Source organism: Topomyia yanbarensis, chromosome 3 (assembly GCF_030247195.1).
Source record: "Topomyia yanbarensis strain Yona2022 chromosome 3, ASM3024719v1, whole genome shotgun sequence".
In the NCBI taxonomy this organism is placed as follows: domain Eukaryota; kingdom Metazoa; phylum Arthropoda; class Insecta; order Diptera; family Culicidae; genus Topomyia; species Topomyia yanbarensis.
The window spans coordinates 360,570,671-360,593,431 of NC_080672.1; the positions used below are offsets into that span (position 1 = coordinate 360,570,671).

The 22,761-nt window shown below is 38.7% G+C and overlaps 1 protein-coding gene across 6 annotated transcripts in view; it reads left to right on the plus strand.

Moving 5' to 3' along the window:
* The window catches only part of LOC131693705 (RING finger protein nhl-1), a 259,363-nt gene that overhangs the window by 129,444 nt on the left and 107,158 nt on the right, over nucleotides 1–22,761 (plus strand). The window lies entirely within an intron of this gene.

A 22,761-nucleotide genomic window follows, 5' to 3' on the forward strand; every position in this document is an offset into this window, starting at 1 on the left:
GGCGATACCGAAAAATAAACAAAAACTCACTTAACTATAATCTATACCATCCCCGAAAGCCACCATCCATCCGTCGCATATGGTTTCACTTGGTTCCCAGCGAGCCGCGGAGCGGATTTGGCTGGTTTGATTCCATACACCGAGTAATCCGATTGAAACATATTTCCTACATCGTGGACTTATGACTGCAGGCACTTTTCCATCGGGAAATAGTACTTGCTGGTGTTAGACTTTGGACATCCGATAGATGAAGGAAATTAAATAAATGTAATCTAGTTCTAAATCTTCTTTATAAGCCATCGGTTCTTTATTTGGCGAGATAACAAGCCGACGTTAGTAAGTATAACGACATTGTCGGATGAGATTTTCGGTTGTTGGACTTATAATCCCAAAAAAGTGTTCGCTATCGTTGGTCGTTTGCCGGGTTTTCAGTTCACCAAAGCAGTTCTAGGTTGACTGATGGGTGGATAAAGTTTTTTGTTACCAGCTGTATATCGAAAGTTTTGGCTAATGCAAAATTTTTAAGAATCGATATTTGGGAGAATATCCCTGCAATGATCGAATCAGTGGCCTCGTTCGATGACTTAGCCATCGAAGGATTCGTTCGCTGATAGAAGGGGTCCTTTAGCAGTTAACTTCTTCGGAAGTGTTCTCATTATAAGGAGAAAAGATATCAGAAGACTTTCAAGAGGATCACTAAAGTTAAAAATTGAGAAAATTAAGTCCACGACGACAGAAATTTTCATTAGCCTTTTACTGGACTGAGTGTTTGTTTGAAAAAAGGAACACTTCGGGTTTTTGGTGTCTCCAACAGTGGTGTGGGTACTCCTAGTTTGAATGCATTTCAGCATAAGAGCGCTTCGAGCGTTCCTGTGAGGGTTTAATTTTATCTCCGCGGTACGCAGAGCATGATTGAAGAACATGCGCAGGACCCCCATAGTAAATATAATTTGTCAGTATCTTTGTCGGAAGAGTCATCCTCATGCCATACCCCGTAATTACCGCATTGTTTGTTCTAGCCACAATAAGTGGCAGGGACTGTTCCAGGGGAGCGGCCCTGGAGGCCCGCACCCCCTCCGCAATATTCCACTAGTTGAGGAATTTGAAATGGATATCGTAGAATTGTAACTAATGAGTTAACACAATGTATTGTTTTTATTAACCACAGCCCTCTCCCCCACCAAAAAATATTTTTCTGTATCAGTCCCTGATAGTTGTTTATGTGACCCAACTGTTTGCAATTGCTGCAGTTCATTACCCGCGGTAGAAAAAGGCGAACAGGTAAACGAACCGGTGGCATAATTAGGAAGTTAAGAACCGGTGACGGTCACCCGAAACGAGTCCGTTAGAAAGTGAGTAGTTCTACTTTCCTCGATTTTTGCTGCACTCAATTGTTTGCAGTTTAGAATGCTCCCGTATTTTAACAGATCTTCGCGCGTAAAACCTAGCTTGGCGACTACCCCATTAAATTTCATCGCCTTTGCAGGTATGTAGACGCAATAGTTTTGCGTAACACGCACGCAGCAAGTAATATTGTTTGAGTGGTTCAGATCATTCACTATACCACCTATCTTATTATGTGAGTCAGAATCCTAGCTCATTTTTAATATATTCGGTGATTTCTTTCCGGTTCGAAAGTACACAACACCAGATTAGTCCATATGATATTTTTTTCTTCTGGAAATATTGAGAGAAACAAAGGAATCAGTTTTAGAATTATCAGGTACTTCCTTGTCACTATCAGGAGGCCTTCCGCCCTCGACCATCAATGCACAAAGGTAGCACATTGTGCAAACGAGAATCAAAAGCATAGTCAAGAGCCAAGTAAAAACCAACTTGATCTACCTAGCAGTGAGATAAAACATTTCTTACACATATCACAGTTGCATCATTCATTAGTTTGCAGAACTCATGCGAAGTAGTCACCCAACCAGAGGTGGGATGAACACAGCTTCGAGTCCTGCACGAATCAACTGAATAAATTATAAAAAATCGAAAATTCAAAATAATTTAAAAAATGTATAAAGAGAAAATATACAAAATAAAGCAAATACATAAAATGAGTCGAATGATTAACACAAATCAAATTAATATAATAAAAAAAACCGTTTTAATCCACCTAGTGGTGCAATTGTGCCTTTGTCATTTGTCCAAACTACGCTTTCTTGGCTGGTTATGTCTATTAGATTTTCGGTGCTATTTACACATACGTACAATGAATCGACAGCCAGGGCCGTCGAGAGCCACGTCGGGCCCCAAAGCTTGTATTACTGCCGGGCCCTTTTAAACCTAAGTCCTCTAGCGCAGTATGAGTTAGTATCTCTTCAGCCATGGGAAACTCGTGAGTCCGTGGTTTCTATTAGACTCTGGTTGACTCATATTGCCACATCTACAGATAGCGTGCCAGACAGGCGAATTTCGACAGCTTCTTATTCCGCGGTATCCAAATAGGGTAAAATTGCCATAGTTACAAGGTTTTAAATTTGTGGGTATTCAGGAATCAGTAGCGCCTGGCTCAAATGGCACATTCCCCATGTAGATCGGAGATCTGTGCCTTGCCATGAATCGTTTTTTCATCATTTCCCTGATGGGAAGGATTTGGGAAGTGGTAAGGTTAGGGGTAAGGAAAATAGGATCTGCAGGTGCCACAATAGCAGGAATAATACTTCCAACCCACGGAGGGATTTAGAATTTGCATTTTAACAGTGAGCGAATATATTTCGTTTCGCGAAACAAACGCTTCTGTTCCATTGATGGTCTGGAACATAATCAGCATGCTATGTCTAACATGGTGAAATTTTATGGTGTAAACAATGGCCATCGGATGGTATCGGATGCAGCTCAAAATTCTCGTTTAAAATTATCAAATCAAAAAGATTTTCTATTTACATAAGTAAATAGACGCGATAACAACATAGACACAGAACATAGTAATCATACGCAAATAAAACAACTGTGAGTACAATAGGCAATTGAGCACTGCTGCTATTGCATGAGCTGAACTGATTTGATTTCTTTATTTCGCACATTATAATTGGGTTCACACGCATCTTTGGTGAGACCCAAAATCACCGTTCTATCTCAACACAATGCATTTTTAGAGGGAAAATACTAGTACGTGCATAACAATACACAAATATAAAAATTAACCATATTATTCAATGGTTAGTTAAGCTCAGTCTATCTTCTCATCTCGCCCAGAGTAGAAACTAAAAATCGTTCCGCTAGATACACGGTGAAAACGACTGCAGACGAATTATGTTGTTATTGATTTTTGGCAATGTTCTGTAAGATCAGCTACTCGAGAAGTGAAACAATTACGTGCAGAGATACGCTTACATGAATTATCGCCACACACCCCTGACATCGTGATTAGCAAATTTATGTCAAGATACGGAGAAGTGCTTTTCATAACAGCTGAAACTTCGTATTTTCCCGGATGTCCCTAATGTTGTTCTTATGGTGAAAATGCTTCTGTACATACGTAACCATTTTATGCGGATCAACCGAAAATGGGACGTTTCATCAGACAACACTTATTAATGATTATGCACCCATGGAAGATTCCTATGCACGAATTTTTCAAAAAGACACTACACCACGGAAAACTTTGTGCAAAAGAACAAAAAACCCACCTGCTATAACCGTAAACAGCACACCGTTATCTTATGCCAAACCACAGACGGCTACACAGCAATATCTACGACTCTGACAGGAACAAATATTCACTCAACAACAATCACGCCCAGTATCTCCACGCCAACAACCAGCAAAGAAGCGAACGTAGAAGAGGACGGATGCGTTTGTCCGTGCGCTCGTATTCCTGTTTGACGCTCTATTGCTTTCTTCGAACATACTTTGAATTGGCTTCTCAATATTTCGTAGTATATTCCTCGATTCAACTAATAAAACTCGCTTTTTTCAATTGTACACAAAGTAGACAATTCCCTTAAGAACGTTTGTTTTAACAAATGCCAACTACCAAATAAAGTTTTCATTTTTACGCTTCCATCATACAATAATTTAATAGGAGGAATGATTACAAAGAAATTACTATGGATATTTTTATTGCTCTTTTATGAATACCAGACGTGTTCGCCCATTTACCGGGTAAAAACGCGGGCCCCCAAAGACGACCCGGGCCCCAGGGCAATTGCCCTGGCTGACCCCCCCTCTCATCGGGCCTGTCGACAGCAACGAACTTGAGTTGCTATGTGTCGACGCTGAAATACTTGAAATCAGCGGCGGATCCCGGAGGAGGGTTCAGGAGTTTGGACCCCACCAAAAAATTTCAACCTGTTAAGAAATTTTAAATTAGTTTCTCAACTCAAAATCATTTCAAACCAAATTTTTTACTGTATTTTCAGACCCACTAGGAAAATTTAATCTGAAGGAACTAGAATATTCTATTCGGGTAGGGATGATGAGGGAAGGGCGGTTTAGGAAAAGGTGGTAAGGGACCGTACACTAATTACGTAAGGCATTTTTAGAACATTCCAACCTCCCCCTCCCCCCCAGGTAAGAATTCGTAAGATTTTGATGAACTCCCCCTCCCCCTACATAAGATCTTATCATGATTTTCGTAATTAAAAAATCATTTTGTTAATTCATTAAATAAGATAGCGAAAACGATACTTATAGAATTATTTCAAAAAAATTCATGACAAAATTTAACTGAATTCATCTGTAGTAATTTTATTTGCATCCTAGTAGAACAACTATTGGGTAATATTTAGAAACGCCAGTCTGGTCCATATAATCTGCTTCGCTATATTTCACTTCCTTCGAATCTATGTTCTTGTGATGCAGAGCTCAAAAGAATTTATAACCTGTTCTGGTATGAATTTATTCTGAGCTCCAACTGTGACGATTATCGTACGCATAGCTCCGACTTTTTCGAATTTTCTTGAAGTAAAATTAAGTTCACACTCTGGAAATATTCGGCCCACAAGATCTGTCACAATCGCATGACAGAACATTTTCCGAATACCTTGCGGTTTGAGCAAAAAGTATGAGTAGAAGGATATTGGACCATCAACACGAAGAGTGTCAGCACTTCTTAACTTGGAAGGCATACTGTGACCCCAGTTCCCGAACAGGACAATGTGCCACCAAACGTCAAGAAATTGATGTAACTGCTCTAACACCATCGACAATTAAGACGCTTCTCACGATGGCAACAATAAACAAAATTACATAATTAATTTAACAATCATATACTGCTGTTGCAAAACACTTCAATTCCAGGTCCACCCTTCCTTGGCCATGATGTACAATATGTGCTAATTTTTTTTGATATAGAAAATGTTCATGGCACAAATAATAAATAATTCTTGTGTGAAGAATATTTTTTTTATTGATTTCATTTTCATACTTTTTTATGATATTACGCAAGAAAGAACAAACCCTCCCTTCCCCTCAGATAAGAATTTGTAAGATATTTTGAAACTCCCCCTCCCCCCATATGCCCTTACGTAATTAGTGTATGTCCCCTAAGTGATGCGGGGGATAAGGGTATCCCCCGCCATATTCCCCTAATTACGCCCCTGTTAAAATACAGAAAACCTATGCAAGTCTAAAAAAAAATTGGCCGGGATTAAGTTGACGATGTTCAGAGTGATTGCATAACCTTTCTATAGGAGAAAGGCATAAATGTGAATTTGTAGTGTATCCGCACTGTTCAACGCGTAACTCCGGAACCAGATGTCGGAATTTATTGAAATTCAATAGCAGCCTATGGGAACGTTGTGTCATTTGAGACTAAGTTTCATGAAATCGGTTCAGCCATCTGCGAATAACTGGGAGTAGATGTGCATATTTTAGTCACACACATACATACACACACATACATACGCACACACACAGACATTCGCCGAATTCGACGAACTGAGTTGAAAGGTATTTGACAGACGGCCCTCTGGGCCGGGTTGATTTGACGATTTTCAGAGTGATTGCATAACCTTTCTATAGGAGAAAGGCAAAACAAATTAGTTCCGCTCAATAAATTAAAGATTAAGCGATATTTAAAAAGTAGTTATTTTTTTATTTCATCCGACTTGTGCGTCTGAATGAACAAACCGGATGAAGTAAATGAAAGAAATAACAAAGTAAATAATAGAAACATAAAATGTATGAAATGAATAAAGTTATTAAAATCAATAAAATCAATAAACAATAAAATAAACAAAATGAACCAAATAATTAAAACGAATAAAATGGATATGATAAAATTAATAAAATTAATGAAGTGAATAAAGTTAATAAAATAATAATATGGACAAAATGAATAAAATTAATAAATTGAGTTAAATGATTCAAATAAATCAAATGAATCGAATTAATCAAATGAATCAAATGAATCAAATGAATCAAATGAATCAAATGAATCAAATGAATCAAATGAATCAAATGAATCAAATGAATCAAATGAATCAAATGAATCAAATGAATCAAATGAATCAAATGAATCAGATGAATCAAATAAATCAAATAAATCAAATAAATCAGATGAATCAGATTAGTCAACAGTTGTTACGGCATTTAATTAGCAAGGGACTGGAAGGTGAAGTATATTTTGCAATATTAAGAGCCATAGTACTCAAGGGAGAGCAAGGAGTTGAAGGGAGAAAGTTTAGAAAAGCGTGGAAGGATCATATGTGCAAGCTTAGAGTTTACCGGCGACTTATGCTTTTGTCTGTTACCGTAGGAGACAAGATCTTTTGGCATTAGATATGCGAATCACCTGAGTCTACGGCATGTCCGGACAAGCGTAAAGTAACTTGTAACTTCATGCTGTCGGAACCGAACCGAAAAAAAATGAATCAGATTAATTTGATTTATTTGATTTACGATGGCATGACAAATCCACGTGAAATGCCTAGCACGTGTATAATTGCGAATAGTGCTATTGACGCATGTCTTATATCCGACCTCACGATTCGCGATATTTGTGCTGTCACGGTCAATATCACTGTTGATAACATAAACAGGATGTACATCTATTGTTCGACCTATTTGTCGCACAATTAACCATCACCTTCTAATGCTTTCAAAAGATTTATATCATAGTGCGGCTGAAATGGGCTTCCTCTCATAGTCGGCAGTGATGCAAATGACCACCACAGAATTTGGCGCAGCTCTGACATCAACTTGAGAGGCACCGAATCGATGGAATACTTAAGTAGTACAAAGCTGCATATACTAAAGGGGTAACGCCACTGTAGCATTTAAAAAAAATCGAAATTTCTTTTAATGGTCCGAAATGTACTTTATGGTTTTGAAAATTATATAACAAAACCGCAGGCGACCATAATTGCATAACACATTTTATGTAAACCCCGAGCGCACTGAAAACTTTAACTGCGCTTATTCAGAATTGATTTCTTCAGCGACGTACATAGGATTTTATTTTTTCAATGGTTAGTTTTTTCAAACCATGAATTTTTTTGTCGATTTTCATGAAATTTTAGCATTTTTAACAAAAAAAAAACAGCACCTGTTGAGGCAGGATCGTGGTTTCCGGCGAAATTCGTTTTATCGGGTTCACAGACGAACAACAGATGGAAGCACAACTGAGCCGAACTGATAATCATGAGCGGGAAACAAGTAAACAGAAGGCTATACGCGCTAGCAACAGTTCAGGAAACATTATTATACAATAAAATAGTTTTCTAATTCCGATCTTGTCTACTCAATGGTTTGACTTGGAAAGAGACAATTTATTTCACTGCTATCGCCTATTTAACCTACGTTACTTTTAATTCAAAAAAAAATTTACATGCTAATTTTATGGCAAGTGAACTGAAAGCACTGACAGCATTCGGTCTAATCTCCATTGTCGACAGTGTTGAGAACTGTCAGCGCCATTTCAAGAAATATCAAAATATCGAAAAAAAAATCCTACCTACGTCGCTTGCAATTGTTATAAAAAATCACAAAAACTTTACTTTTAGGCTTTAGGTTGAACATTATGGGAGATGAGTTTCCGGCCGAGGACCCTTTCCAAAAAGAGGTGTCTACAGCAAAATGCTGCATAGCCGCCCTATTGTGACAAAATCACTTGAAAAAATTATTTTTTGTGCTTCACAGCTAGTACTATGAATCCCTTTTGACAAGATTCCGATCCACCTCTTTATCGCGTGTAAAAAAAGCCTGAAATATGCCTATTTTTCGTGTTCTACAGTGGTGTAACCCCTTAATGTAGGTAATCGTCCAGAGAGCTGGCAGTGAAGAGGTGTTAGATGTCTCTGCTCTGACGGTATTGCGCATGAGTTGGCGAACTGGCTCGTACTTTACGTGTTCGAACTGTCATTATCTGATCATAAGTACATCGTCTCCGATCATTTAAACTGCCCATAACAGCATAAGAGTCCCATATGGATTTTTGTCGAAAATGAGTTGACTGTTGGAATGTATTCTGTATCACCACTGAATCAATGCACAAATAAGATTACAAGCTTTGTTCAGAAAATATCGGAAAAAATACCAAAACATGGTTGTCTCTTCATAGCACTCAATAAAAATGTAAATATTGAACCGCGTTTTTCTCGGCTTGCTGTTTTTCAATATTGGACTCTTATGCTTTTATGGTCTCGCCAAATATCGTCGCATATCTTAATCCCATATCTACGAACTGGGACCTTTACGAAATGGACTTGGCGACTAGGTTTCATGGGTATCTTCCACCAATTGAACCTTCAAATGACTTGGATGAGGTCGTGAATAAAATAAACTCACTCATAGTAGCTGTATACCCAAAGGATTGTCTGCCTCGAGTTATGTGTGCTTCTAGAAGAACACCTTGATGGAATACCGAACTTGTTCAACTCAAAAGGTTATGTAGAAGAGCTTGGAATCGCATACGTTGGACCGGATCGAAGGCATTTAAGTTGACTCGCAAAGCATACAGAAATGCCCTTTGATCCTCTGAGCGAGGTGGTTGGAAAAGCCTTTGTACAAATGTCGAAAGTCCCAACGAGCCTAGTAGATTAAATAAGTTACGTTTGAAATCGAAAGACTGTTTGTTGTATTTGTAAGCTGGAGGGAATGGGATCATTCAGTGAAGTTAGAATCCCTGCTATGCTGCTTTCAACGTGACTTGAACTCAGCAAGCTGGCCTCCACCCATCCGGTTGTAGTCCAAAAAACTGTTTATTGCGACTCTCATACGCCTATCAATATTCTTGTTGATTCTTCATAAAAACCGTTCATGTTACGAAAAGTGCTTATCAGTATTAGAATGACCTTCCTATATTTCATCGAACAAACCATAATATATGATCAACTTTACCTACGAAAGTCCTTTTTTGGATTTCACGAAAAACTCAGAATAAAAATAAAAGTGTCTACGAATGATTCATCGTATGTGCGAAAAATTCGTAAATTTTAGGAATGTTTTCTATACTAAACCAATTCGCCCATATAGCCTTTGTAGAGCTGGTGGCCGACCAAATGTAGGGGAATGTCTTCGGTTGTCGGCACATTTTTGTTTAGGCTCACAAAATTACTTCAATTAACAATATATGGGAATAAGCATATCAATGGAAAGCTAGAGACCTTAGCCAAAAACTTATGAAAAAAATTAATTTATTCTGTCAACATGAAAAAATTTATTAACAATTTAGTAAAATGATAATTTTTACCATTTTGAAAAATGTGGTCGGTTGTCGGCATCCCAAGAAAATTTGCTAAAAATGGAAAAATGTGAATGAAAATCATCAAGATTCAAATGGAAAAGAAAATTTCTTCATTTCAACAACTGTCAAAGTCATTATGAACATCATTCTTCATCAGAAGTGTATGTGAAAAACTGGTGCGAATAAAACGCACTGCTAATGCACTAATGCATCGCATTCACTGCAACTGCGAGTTTTAGGCAGTCAATGTTTTACCAAAGCTTTACACAAATCACATAGAAGTCCATGGCACGTAGCCAAAAGGGGAGGGGTGCTACAGGGTAACCCCGCTATCCCACCAAATTTCCTGGTCGTGAAAATCTGATATATACACTGCTAGCGGTGAGACACGACCAGGTGGGCTTTCTTCATGTAAATGTAAAACGCTAATCGAGAAGTCGATTTCTCGGTTTTCAAGATGATGCCAAAAATCGACCTCTGGTATCTATTCGTGAAGCCCGTTCCAATGTATACCCATATTGATTAGGTTATTGGGAACTCAGCATTTTCCACAAAAAATGAGGTGCCGGCAACTGATTTTAGTAACCTTTTTGAAAACTGATAAATAAAATTCTGGCGAACACTTCGGTGATATTCAACGTTGAATCACAAAATAGAATAAATTCGAATCGTAAATATCAAATGCGCATACTTTTTCGATCGATTTACTTCTTTCTATAACACTAAGCAAAACATCAAAAAAACTTTTAAGTATAGTTTCACTTGTTCGAAAAATATATTCGTTGTAGAACAGAACATTCGAGTCGGTTTGCTTCAGCAATCAGCACAAAAAGATCGTACTAATATAACACACAAATAATATTTATCAGAATGTCCATGTCTGCTTTCTGTCAAAAGTTACGAAGGGGTGCCAACAACCGACCAGTGCTGGCAACCCCGAAATAAATAAAATAAATAATATATAATCTCATTGTACGTATATATGTATATAGAGTTATACTAGCTTTATATTCATGTTCAATGCTAATATAGAGCTTAATTGTATTCAATACGCTAAAATGGGATTCAAAGCAAAATTAGTGTGAATGTATAGCCAATATTGTGCAATTATTATTACTCCAGATAGCAGTCCATTATCAAATGATGATGACCATATAATTTGCAATTTTATTGTCTTATGTTCCATTATTCAGCTATTTTTTGACACTTTACCTCGGTTGTGTCAATCGTGTCAGCGTTTTAGCTGATGTATCACTGTTTTCCAATTCACTGTCACTGTACGTAATGGCGTTGGTGCTAAGACCAATACTTGTTTTATTTGTCTAAGCAGCGCAAAATACTTCTTCGTGATTCACCCTTGCTAGCAACAAATCATGATCTCTTCAGCAGTTTAATTTCCATTTTGCAATCAACCGCTTTATCACAAGACATTTGCGGTGCTTTTCATTTCTAGAATGTAGCAAAATAATAAACCAGCTACGGCCTCGATCCATAGTTAAGATGAAAAGTTTTCTTCCAGTACCTCCCTCCCAAATACACATAAACAGAAATTAACTAAATAAAACCAACGTTCAATAAAATAAAATTCTCCAAATCTGCCGCCGTGCCCGTTTGCTGTAATCTGTTTTATTCGCCAATTCGCAAAATTACTTCGGAAAATCGGTCCGCTTGACAGCCTCGAAATCTCGGTACAATAATTTTCAACCGCGAAGGCGCCACCGAATGGTACTCAGGAATTTTCGTTAACCCAACAAAACCGATTTGCATCGCTATGTAATAAAAAGTTTATGCATGTGTAATCAATCTTCTCTTACAAAGCCGCACCCCGAGCGACGAAAGTGGGCCATTGTTGACTGGGTATCTGTGTGTGTGTATGAGAAGAACAAGAAAGAACAGTTAGAGTTAGGTTGGTGAGGAAAAATTTTCCGCGTTTTTGTTGATGTCTGTGGATTTCAGCATTTTCGGCGGCTGCGTTTTCCACCTCCACACCTTCTGGCCCGGTTTTGCGTGTGGGCGCTGCTATTTTCGCCTGTGATATCGGATTTGATTCGATTTGGTCTCAAAGTGGTGGCTGTTGACTCATAGAATGAATTTTCAGTATCCGCCGCGACGACAGTAGGTAAATTGCGTTAGTATTCATGTTGCCTTGTCCCTTCGGTTGGGTTGGGTTCGCTTTGAATGAGCTCAATTTTTTTCATCGCATTCTGGGACACCGTAAACAGCAACCGCAGCACGAAATGACGAATACCGCAACGTAGAAATGTAACGCTCTCGCTACCTTTAACAAATTTTGGCAAAGGTTTTCCGGGGAAATCCGACAATGGCGTGTCATCAAGACGGCACTCATCATCAAAGGGTAAGCGCATGTGGTGCTGTGCCCAGGAGCACCGACGTTTTCATGGGTATTTTCGATTGAGATGTTTGTGTCATGCACGGTTGGGATGGATGATAGCATGTCGTTCTGGTTTACGGACACCGCACCGATAGCAAAGGTTGAAGAATGCCACAAATTCGATTTCGGGCTCGGGATGCTTCCCGATTGAGTTGGGCTCGGTTCGGTAGCCTTGAATTCTGTGGTTGTCTTTCTATGTCCTTCGTATGGTGTTTCAATGAACAATTCGAAGTATCATCTTCTTTTGTTGTTACTATATTGATAGCGATATCGTTGAGAGCAGACGCAGCACTCTTCGGATAATCAACAAGCGACCAAGGCCATAATTCAGGAGCCATTTACAGTAGACAGACTATCCAAGAGCCAATTGATTTCATTCATGCTTCTGGTAGTCTCATCTAAGCTGGTTTGCTTTTGTCGAATGTATGTAGTGGTGATTCAAAAACAGTGAATTTAAAATTACAATTTTTTAATAAAATTTTCAAATGGCGTAATCCACTTAATTCACGAATGTGAACCATGGTTAAGGGTAGAACAAGACAAAACCACAATAAATCTCTTAAAATGATAAGAAACAGAACGCTGCAATGTACCACTACGTAAGAGATGCATACATCCTGAAGTGAGTTTTTAATTTTCTTTGAAATAAATAAGCGATAGACCCGTCCGTGAAGCTCGCGTGGTTCGGAATCAAACATATGAATTGAAAAAAAACAGCGACTAAAATCGAACTTTTGAATTAACGCAACGCAAATTGAGAATCATTCGGCGCCATAGTATAGGGACCTCGGAGATACTACTTTTTAATTTAGTTCCATTTTTTCTATCGTCGTCCAAAACTTGATACACCTTCGTCAACTAGCCTTTGATTTGTGCTGGGTCTGAAGCCGTTGCAGTTTCGATTAAAACTGGTTTCATGTCATCCCAATGTAGAACCATAGGCTGAATTTGATACCAGACTGCAGAACGGGATCTGTGGTACCTTTTATGTTTTTGAATATCTTTGATGTTGTATTGATTGGTTTTAGCGTTATTTACATTTCATGCCAATCGATTTTTAAGATAACTACAACGGATGTGCTGCACGGTGTCTGGTAGAAAATATTTTTACAAAAAAATAGTATTGATCACTTTTTCAAAAGTTTTTCGAATAACTATCTTCAATTCAAGTAGATGTAACTGTTTGCATTTTTAAAACAAGTTCTGGCACCCATATATTTGAACTTTTCAAATTGTTGGGTATAATAATTCGTTTTACTACAAAAAATATTATTTTGTTTTTAAATTTTCATTCGTTGTTTTCGGGGTAACTTTGATCAGCAAAAGATGTGTATCGAAATGAGAGATAACGCTGTGTAAATTTCATATCAGCAGGCAATTCCATGTCCCAATATTATGATGTCTCGAAAGAAAACAAAATTGCCGAGAGAGATACAGCTGACTTTTATCGAACTTTTTCAGGAAAATTGTAGAAATTAAATAGTTAACACAAGAAATCTCGGATTCATTTTTAATTAATTATTGGACAAAAATATTTACGGTTTCTAAAAAAATGATCAGTTCAGTTGAAGCTGATTGATTTCATAAGGGATTGTTTGAAAAGATTGAAATGATGCTTGAAATTTGTTTAACTTTCAATTTGATTTTGTGTTCATTAAAGCTATATTAAATGACGAAATAATCTTTGCTGATATATGCTGAACATGTTAAGAATATGGTTTGTATTTTGTTTCTATGATTTTGGTAGAGAAAATTATCTTATAGCACGTTTCTGAAAAAAGTCTCATTTGTTAAAACTTACCCCGGTGACCAAAGATACCCCGCTTTACGGAATCGCTGGTGGACTAACTAATTCAAAACTCAGAACTCAGAAGATCAGAATTGAGAACTCAAGTCTTTCATTTAAGTATATCTTTGAAATGTTCTATCGAGTCTTAAACATTTATTTTTTAGCATTTTAATATTCAATTTTAAAGATAGTTTTTCAATAAATAGTTCTTAATAGAAATCTAAATTTCAGTAGGTTAAATTAGTGAATACACAGTATATCACGTGATGAAATTTGTATGACGCTTATAAGTGTGGATACGATATCTGTGCTAAGAAAAGTCTTACGCAAGTTTATGAAAATAGTATTTGCTTTGCCTTTTTTGCAGATTTTTGGATTTTTCAGTAGTAAAGAGTAGAATGGGGTCAAACAGGTATGGGGGTAGACTAGATATAGAGCATTGTTATTGCAGAGGTCGACTGTCAGTTCGGCTGTTACCGTGGATCAGCTGTATTAGCTACGGCGTCGTTCATTTTTTTTATTATTTTTCTCGCGTTGTCCCGCGAAAACGCATTGTCAGTACAGTATATTTAATCAAACTGAAAAAAAAATACGGTCATCAACATGAAACATGCGATTGGGGGTACGGAATAAACAACTTCAATTCCACACTCTGGTGACGACGAGAACACCAAAGAGGTCATTCGCAAGTGCAAAGCCTAGCGCTCTGCCGAAACAACATGTTTTTTCAACATTTCCTTTCGCGGTTTCATGGATTTTCACACCATATTTTCTTACCGCAATGACGTCAGTTTAATTTTTAAATATTCTGCAAATAAAAGTTGAACCAGTAATTTTCTAGGCGTGTACATTGTTTAATTTAGCCTCGAATATAGTGACCTATCGTACCCATAGATTTTAAAACATCGAAAAAAAGTACCTTTGCCTTATTTTAGCCAGACATAAAACCATTATTACCAAAACGTTGCCAGATATATAACCTTCCAACGAGTGCTTGTTCGTCAAAATCAATGCTAAAATAGCATCGGACGAACTCGTCAAAGAAAACTGACCTACTTGACCTCACTCTACCCTATCTATCAATTGTTTCGAAGAGTCAGAATGATTGGTACTAGAGGTACAAATATTCAAATTCATTGAATGAAAATTGATAATATTCAGCCGCATTCATTTTCAATATTCAGTGACGCAGCTGAAAACGTCAAACGAACAAACCGCCCATTCATCCATACAGATTTTCATTCGTCTTCGATTATTACTTAGTGTAATAATTCGAGCGTGCAGCAACGAATCAAACGCATCAAAGTACGCGCTGGCATAATGTTATCTATGATAATTGTTATTTTATATGCTTTACCAGCATTTGAAAACATTTGTCTAGATAATTAGTGAAATGAATATTACTTTTTGAATGATCTTTTTTGCCTTTCTTATATAGAAAGGTTATGCAATCACTCTGAAAAACGTTAACCTAATCCCGGCCCGGAGGGCCGAGTGTCATATCCCATTCGACTCAGTTCGTCGAGATCGGAAAAAGTCTGTATGTGTGTGTGTATGTGTGTATGTATGTGTGTGTGTGTATGTATGTATGTATGTGTCAAATAATGTCACTCATTTTTCTCAGAGATGGCTGGACCGATTTGCCCAAACTTAGTCTCAAATAAAAGGAGCAACCTTCCCATCGGCTGCTATTGAATTTTGGATCGATCGGAAGTCTGGTTCCGGAATTATGGGTTTCAGAGTGCGGCCACACAGAAATTTCTAATATAAACTATGGGAAAAATTAAAAATAGAATTTTTATTTTTGATGCTAAATGTGTTCAAGGTGCATGAAACGTCGAGATTTGATGCAAACTCGAAAAAAAATTGACGACGATTCACGTTTTTGGATTTTGAAACAGTTTTGCCTTTCTCATATAGAAAGGTTATGCAATCACTCTGAAAAATGTCAACCAAATTTTTTTTTTCGACTCGCATAAGGTTTCTGGATTTTAACAGGGGCGTAGTTGATGGTTTACGGAGAGGGGTTACACCCCCCCTATACTATTCACTCCCCTCCTTTAAAAATCTCCTTAAATCACCCCTCAGACCACCACCCCATCCAGCCCTCATACCCCTCATTTTCAACCCCATCATCTTTAAACCACCACTATATCACAAAGCATACCAATTAAAGCTGGGGAGTCGTTCGTTCATGGGACTTTCGCTCTCCTTACACACCCACCTCCGCATGACAAAATGAGTTAGCAAGCAGATAACATTGATCTAATGCTGATTAGGCTAATGGAGTATGATATTTTTTGTTTCAAGTGTTTCACCGTCGACACGTAGCTCATCAAGTTCGTGGCTGGCATGCCATTGTGTATAAGTGCAAAGTGTACTAAGAATGTAATGGACATTTCCACAATTATGTTGAACATAAAAAGCCTCCGTGCCATAGTTTAGAGAAATGAGAAAGGCACAATTGCATCGCTAGGTGGATTAAAACAGGTTTTTTCTATTCACCACGAGTCACATCAGGTTCTTTTCAGTCATCAAAAAAGCGCTTCGATTATTTTTATCGCTGATTGGTACCATAAAATATTTATTTTAAATATTTTTTTCTACGAAATAAGGTCGTATTCGAGATATTTTAATTTTCATTTCAACAAAAAGATGTAATAAATGAACTGACGCCATTTTTTAAAAAATATTACTGTTTTTCCATCAACACATTAGATTTTTCAAAATGAACGTGAAAGTTCCAGCAACATATCTTCTGACACCATTGCGAAGGTGAGAACAGTTCAAAAGTTTCAAGTTAACAAATAAACCAGTCGGAGTCCACTGTACAGTGGGTGTTTTCATAGTTTCCTTTTTAAATTGAAATGTAATGCACAAAAATGTGTTTTATTTAACGTTATAATAATTTCAGATAAATATCTACCGTTGCTATGTTTTAACTTTCTTATGTAAAGAGAGGTTATGAAATCGCTCGCAATTTAGACCTTTTTAACTTTGAATGGAGTCGAATGATATTTTCGACTCAGATCGTCGGAATCGCAAAATGTTTGTAGGTGTGTATGCATATGTCATTTGTAAAATAATTTCACTCATTGTTCCCTGTGATGACTGAGCCGATTTTAGCAATATTATATTCAAATGTGAGGTGCAACATCGCCATAGGCTGCTATAGATTTTTTTGTATCAGAGCTCTGGTTCCGGAGTTACGGGTTGAAGAATACGACCATTAATCGAATTCAGTATAATACATACAGTATAATCTTGTAAATATTTTATAAATTGCTGAGATTAGAGTTTCTAACTCACTGACGCCCGATTGAACTCTTTTTGACGATTTTGGCCATCTACGATGGAACCGAAAGCTTCGAGGAAGTGACAAAGTCTCTGAATTAGATACCCTTCTTTTTCTCCGGGATGATTTGCTTGATTTTCACAAACTTATGATGTCTACAGAGTGGCAGCAAGAAGCTATGCAGAGGCCGGTACTGACAGTAAGATGCGAAATGCGAGAACCTGCTTGCTGCAAACCAAAGAGATGATGTTCGAGTCAAAGCCGATCAGATCTGCGGCGACTGCCTACTCTATTTGATATACTGCAAGCAGGTTATTAAAATTATACACTATAATGTCCAAAAGTTTTGATCAATTCGCTTCACGCAGTGCTAAAAAATCCGAAAAAAATGTTTTTTACGCTGAAACCCTTACCCTCTCCTTAATGCAATCTACTGTCTATCACTGCCGGAGTCAGACCTACAATCGAGCCAAGTGAACGACAACTAGCAGCCTTCCGATCTACCATGTACTTTCTCGAGAACAAAGGAAACCTTGTATTTCCTCTTGCCATCATGAGTAAAGTCGATGGAAAGGCTCTAGGCCACGGTCGTTAACTTTAAAGTTGGTTCAATACGACCGAGTTCTCATGAAATGAAAATGCAGCTTAGGCTTACGGACGTCGCGTACCTTCAATATCATCATCTTCGCAATGCAGTATTCATATCATTGAACAAGCTAGCGCAAACCGAATGATTCGTTTTGCGAAACAACTCAAAACATGTGGTTGACACAAAGTGATAAAGTTGGAATAAGGTTTCCCGTGTATGTATAATATGACTATATAGAGGTAAGGCTACATGACTTATCACCACGTACCCCTCCTGAGATAATTGCAAAATGTATGTCGCAATATGAAGAAGCAGAATCCTATACACTTGATACTTGAAGAAACTTCCTCCCGGGTATTCCTAACGGTGTGCTTGTGGTAATGATGCAGGTCGAAAGACCCATTCTCTCCCATTATACTAAAAAACTTAAAACTCGCGCAACTGCTATTAAACAAACTACGCTATTTACCCAATAGAAGCATACTTACAAGTATTGTAATCAGACAGCGCACCAGTGGCAATCTTGCGCGGATGATTCAGAAGAGAATGCATCTAAACCGATTACCAAGTCATCAACGGAAAACTAGTCCAAGACAGAGTTTTCAATACGAATATCTGAACCACAAACTGTGGCCAAATTTTTGGGACCTGTTCAATCCATAATTAGCCCCACAAAAGATGTACACTGAAACCTCCATTTACGAACTCTTTTTTTACGTAATATTCGATTTACGTAACTTTTTTACGAACTAAATTCAAAATAACGAACTCTTTTTGAAAAGTTTGAGTTCGTACAGTACAGCATGAAGTTATATACTTATGTATTCTTGGTTAATTGTTACTAATATAAGTTGGGTATTTTCGGGATGGGGTTGACGAGTGCATAACGGAAATAGAACCCATATTGTTGGTTATCGAGAATATTGCTCAACCGGAAGTCGCCATATGGGGGTGGGCGTAGCGTAGTTGGTAAATCGATTGCCTTGTACGCAGCGCACCTGGGTTCGAGTCCGGACCCCGCACATAGGGTTAGAAATTTTTCATAAGAGATTTTTCTAGTCCGAAGAGACGAATGACCTTAAGGTTAAAACCTCTATAATCGAAATAAAAAAAGTCGCCATCTTTAATTTCGAAAAGGTTCCAATTGTCCATTTTCACCATCTACTTGTCAAGCCCATTCCAAAATAGCCATATTGTTACAGGTAATCAAGAATATTGCTCAACCGGAAGTCGCCATCTTGGATTTCGAAAAGGGTCCAATTGTCCATCATCTACTTGTCAAGCCCGTTCCAAAAATACCCATATTATTATGGTTATTGAGAATATTGCTCAACAAATTACGAACTAAATTCCAAATAACGAACACTTTTTTTAAGAACTAATTAAATTTACGAACCCCCGGTTTGGTTCGTAAATGGAGGTTTCAGTGTATCCAGCACTCCAAAACCAACTGAAAACAACATCGGCGAGATAGTTAATAACAATGACGACGGGTTTAAGCTGGTCACCCGTTAGTATAAGTAGCAGGGATGAACACCAAAAGGCGGGTACTAAAACAACTTTTGCGACGATGACCGTAACATAAAAGACGCGAGAGAATTGAATGACATGTATGACGCAGTAGGCGAGTAGACGAACATTTTCCCGCCGCGAAAGAGATCCAACGGTTAATCATCTTTTTTTACATATTTAACACATTGTAAACATATCAAAGATCCACGGCTCAGCTATTCTACCGTTAAGGTTTGATAATAATGAGTATTTTTCACGCTACGTTGTCAATTTACTTTTTTACTGTTTTACTAAGGCAGTGTAACAGAGAAATAAATCAAAAATGAATAAATTGAATAGTGGTAATGAAAATCCATGAAACAAATTCCAATTCTGTTGGATTTGAACATGGCTAAGTAACTTCACCGCTTTCGATTAACCCTATGCTGCAATACAGCGATAGTAGGAGAACTGTCACTGTACATTGAATAGTGCGGATAACGGGTGTACAATAAAAAATGAGAATGATTTCAATATCTTTCTGTAATTAAAGTGAGGAACGTATTTGTTTCCTATTCAAGAGAATTGCTCTCTGGACTCCTTAGAAATGAGTGGCAAGTTCCTTTTCGCTCGAGTGCTGTCAGTTCAATCGAAGATGGCATCGAAACAGTAAGCACTCCGCGAGTGTGTCGTACGGTTTTGCGAAACGCATGGTCATCGAAAAAAGTTTACGGTAGACCACTTTCGAGACGAAAACGTGCCCGTGAGTACAGTTTACCGGATCCTGGCATCCCTGAGCGTGGAGCGAAAAGCCGGTAGCGGCCGTCCGGCGATGATAATGGCAAAGAAGAAGAAGAAGGAAGCGTTGAAAAAGCTGTTCGACAACAAGGACGGAATGAGTTTGCATGACGCCGGCCGAAAATATCACTGCTGCCATACCTTGATTCACCGAACCCTCAAGATGGAGGGCAACATCTTTCAGAAGAAGACTTGGTCCCCCAAGTACACGGACGACCAGATAGCGACAGGGTCGGCGAATAATGTGGGTAGTATAGGTATACCACCCACTCGAAAATAACCGAGTGGGTAATTACCCACTCGAAACTTTAGACCAAATAACTTGTAATCTGCCACACATATACCTCGGACATACGCGCGTTGAAATCCTCGATGTACCAGGATCCCATTTGCATTAACACACCAAAAGTGATTTTATGTGAATGCAATGCAAGCGTGTGTATTAAGAAAATGCGACAAATTTGCAGTAATAAACCACTATCACTATGCTTGTTTCACTACCCACTCGGACTAAAAGTGTAAAGCCGGCCCTGGATAGCGATCGTGGAATCGCAGTGCCCAGGGCCGGCGGAAAGCGTAGGTAGTATGGGTAGTACTACCCACTCTAAAATAACCGAGTGGGTAATTACCCACTCGAAATTTCGAACCTTTTCAAAAAATTTAGATGTGCAACGCATGTATCTCGCACTACACACATTTGAAAACATCGATGTACCACAATTCCATTTGTATGCACGAAAGTGATTTAATGTGAATGTAATGTAATCGTGTGCCCTGTGAAAAGGGAAGAAATCCTTACTAATGGACCCCTCACCCTATGCTTTCTACCCACTCGGGCGTAAAGTGTTTCGCCGCCCCTGGCCGTGCCTGTGGATGACGAAGAACTACCGCGGGACGTTGTTCGTGCTGTACTACGAAAGTTACTTTCCGCTCTCGAAGACCCACATTTCAGGAAATGACAGCCACTATTACAGCGACAAGTCGGCCACACCTTTCGAAGTAAAAAATAAGTTTGAGCATAAATTTGAAAAAAAGTTATGCTGTACATCGCCATATCGGACCGAGAGATTTCAAAGTCGTGGTTTAAGCCAAGCAGTCTTGCCATCAACCAACAAGTGTACCATGAGGAGTGTCTTGAGAAAATTCTTCTGCTGTTCTTAAAGCAGCATCATGCGGATGGGAAGTATGTCTTTTGGCCGTACAAGGCGTTTTCCCATTACACACAAAAAACGCTGGAGTATCTTGAGCAGAAAAAGATACCGTTCGTACCAAAAGAAAGGAACCCGACCAACTTGCCCCAGTGCCATCCCATTGAGGATTTTTTCGGTAACCTAGTGTAGAAAACTAATTGGCGGTTTAAGGATACGAAGCAATTGATCACCAGGATCCGGAACTGGACGTCAGTGCCGTCCAGCGCCCTTATGAGACCATCGCAACTAAGTTGCGTCGTACGGCTGACCAGGAATCCTCCAATATTGACGGATTTTTGAAGAATAATTGTTTTTAATAAAAAAAAACTGAATTCATTGATTTTTTTTTTTGTTTGGCTGAAAAATACTCATTTTTTTATTGAACACCCGTTATTGATACCTCTCAGATGACTAATTCTGATGTTTACCCGTCAGTGGTAATCTTTTACTGACTATCTCCACCATCGTCCCGCTGCAAAGGTCTCTCCCCAATCTTCTCGGTTTGCTGTATCCTTCTTCCTTCTAATCGCGCGACGTATTTCATGGATACCCCTTCACAAAATATAGGGAATTTAAACACAACACATATAATATTGTTGATAGAAACAACTGGCGAACGAACTACTTACCATAATCTGTTTGTTTGCGAACAACGGTTTCGCTTTACTGCCACACCATGCTTATTGTGTTATTTTGTGCGCCCGGTCTGCATCCCCGAGCCGACCGATCGGCCGAGGCCAAACAACAGCAGCGCTCAGCAGTCCTTTGTTGTTTGCGCTAAAACCATCCGCCGGGATCGTTTCAGAAATCCTACATGTGTGAAAAGTGATGAATGCTGTATATGTTCGGTGTTGAATATCCGACGAATGACGGTGAATGAGACAGCGGGAAATGTTTCACCGTGACAAGGATTTAACGACGTCGTCGGTTCCCACTGGCGGCTCGGTGTGGTGGCTGGCTGCCGGTGGATTCGTAAATATTTTCCACCTTTCGCCGTCCGGGGCTTTGTTCCGTCAGACGGGTGCCGACATGTGTCACTCAATTCAATTGGGTGCGGACGGCTCGACCTAAACTAAATTTGGATGGATGGACCTTCTAGAGGAATGTTGCTGTTTTCGAATAAATGAAAAAATTTCCACATGATTATCGAAACTGGCTGGCAAAATAAGTTTCCTCAATTTCCAAACCCACCAAATCTTCGAAGCGACAAAGTATCACTCAGCTGAAGCATCCGATTTGCTCCCACGTGAATCACGTGGCAGAAGTTTTTCTAAAGAAAGTGTGTCGCAATTACCACTCGAAAAGCGACGGAAAATGCTTCTCATGTTGAGGGCTGACAAGTAGAACTCGGTTTTAATGCACATCTGTCTCACTCCGCACCAAGATTTTCCACCATTTCTAATGCTGTCATTCTGTGCCAGTCATTGGAGAGTTTTCCGCACATTTTCTTCGTCCAATAAAAGTAATGGATCGTAGCAGTAAGCTCGTCTCTTGCCCCGCCGACGTCGGTGCCGCCCACTCACGTTCACATTCCAGCAAGCATTCCAACCATCAATTAATGTTGTGTTACTTTTTATACCCAT